The sequence below is a fragment of the Enhydra lutris genome, unplaced genomic scaffold, assembly GCF_002288905.1.
Source record: "Enhydra lutris kenyoni isolate GAN:26980312 unplaced genomic scaffold, ASM228890v2 scaffoldscaffold38, whole genome shotgun sequence".
Lineage (NCBI taxonomy): Eukaryota > Metazoa > Chordata > Mammalia > Carnivora > Mustelidae > Enhydra > Enhydra lutris.
This window is the reverse complement of record NW_019154122.1, coordinates 6,073,610-6,075,547: the sequence shown is the minus strand read 5'-3', so window position 1 is coordinate 6,075,547 and position 1,938 is coordinate 6,073,610. Positions and strand designations below refer to the sequence as shown.

The 1,938-nt window shown below is 59.2% G+C and overlaps 1 protein-coding gene across 3 annotated transcripts in view; it reads right to left on the bottom strand.

Moving 5' to 3' along the window:
• LOC111154622 (capping actin protein of muscle Z-line beta subunit) overlaps positions 1 to 1,938 on the bottom strand; it is a 140,159-nt gene that overhangs the window by 15,270 nt on the left and 122,951 nt on the right. The gene's annotated exons all lie outside the window — the stretch shown is intronic.

The following is a 1,938-nucleotide window of genomic DNA, read 5'->3' as shown; positions in this document are numbered from 1 at the left end:
AAAAAAAAAAAAAAAAAAAAAAAAAAAAAAAAGAGCCCCTTTCCCACAACGACTGGGCATGTGTTAACGAGGTGATTTTGGAAAGCGCCTTAAAATGGGGGCTGGTGGCCCAAGGAACTCTCAGTCCCCCCGATTTCCAGGCTGGGGAGAAGAGGGCTTCAAAGAACATTTCCCAGTGCCACCATGCTGGGCCCCAAGCTCCACTCCGAGAGGACAAACTCCTTTAAGACCTGACCCGACGCATCCCCTCACGGGCGGCTGATTTGTCTCCTCTGCTCCCTCTGTCAGGCTGCGCCCATCTAATGAGTCCACGGGGTTCTCGAGTCACTGTAGGCCACTCCAGCAAAGTAATCGAACCCCAGGAGGATTCGCAGCTGGTCGGTCAGGAGCACAGGGGACACCCTGGACTTGACACTGGCATCTGTCGGGGGGCAGTCTTGTGGGGCTGAGCCCTTCCCCTGTGGGATCTGACGCCCACTTCAGTGTCGGAGGAAGCCGAACTGCAGGCCGCCCCGCCAGTGCGCAGAGAACTGTGTGTGTGTGTGGGGGGCACCCTCCGCCCGCGGTGGGATGGGGTGCGGAGCCTGAAAGAGGTGTGTCGGTTGTCAATGTGTACAGAGATTACCTAGAAAACGTTACATTTAGATCCCAGGGTGGGGGGTCAGGGTAGGGCCAAAGATGCCTGCGTGTCCGACGAGCTATCTGGTGCTGCTGACGCCGGTCTGGGACCAGGCTGCAGGTGGACAGGCAGGCGTCCTCAGGCTGCCAGGGAAGAAGGCTGGCAGACTCGGCTTGCCTGCGGGCGACTAGCACACAGGGGGCGGGGGAGGGGGGGCCTGCGACTAAGGTAGCATCTTCTTGCAGGGAAGGAGCGTGAGGGGCCTGACAGCGTCCTGTTCTCACCGACACACAAGGGCTCTGGGCAGTGTTGCCGGCTAGGCCGGGAGCGCAGCAGGTGGGGGCTGGTGCTCCGCTCCGCCGGGCGGGAGGCCAGGTGCCCCCCAGGGCTCGCTGTGTCCCAGCCGCGACAGGGCACCTGCGGGAAGGCCCGCAGACCCGCTTGCGTGGGTCCTCAGCTTGACTTCGGCCCTTTGGCTCCTTTCCAGAGACGCTGGCTACGACGCCCCAGCAGCCTGCCGCCCGCCCCCACTGGCGAGAGAACGCCCGTTGGTTCTCTGCACAAAGAACCCCCATGGGTGCCCGGCGCCCGCTGCCGGCCCACAGCCTCCCCCCGCTGGCAAGAAGCAGCCGGATTTGACTACAGGCAACCACCCCCTTTTCAATCGATACCAACCCTGGCAGCCACACAACCTGCACTCTGGCTGGACGGCTTCGTGCCCCTCAGCCTCAGGAAGATTCTGTGGGGACGCCTGGGTCGTTCAGTCATGACCCCAGGGTCCTGGGTTGGAGCCCCGCATCGGGCTCCCTGCTCAGTTGGGAGCCTGCTTCTCCCTCTCCCGGCCACTCCCCCTGCTTGTGCGCATGCACTCTCTCTCACAAATACATAAAATCTTTAAAAAAAAAAAGAGGGGGGGAATGATTCTTTGGTGGATACAAGTAACTGAAGCCAGGGAGACATTTCTGGGCTTAGGGCAGACCGAATTTTGAAAGAGAAGCTCTTTCCTCCAGGACAGCCCGGGGCTCGCCACAGCGCTCCTGGAGTCCTGATGTCCTAGGCCCAGTCACACCACAGAAACCCTGAATTCCTCTGTTGGCTGAACTGCCTCGTTTCCATTTTTGCTTAATGGCAGGTTTTACATCTGTCACTTGCAACTAAGGGTCCGCACCGGAGGGATCTAAGTCACAGCAGTGACATTCATTCATTCTACCTTATCAGACGTCCATCCTAACTGTCCCAGGAACGTTTTAATGTAAATACCTTGACCCAAAAGTAAAAGCCCTCAGGACCGGACCTCTGACTCTGCAGAGACCCGTCGG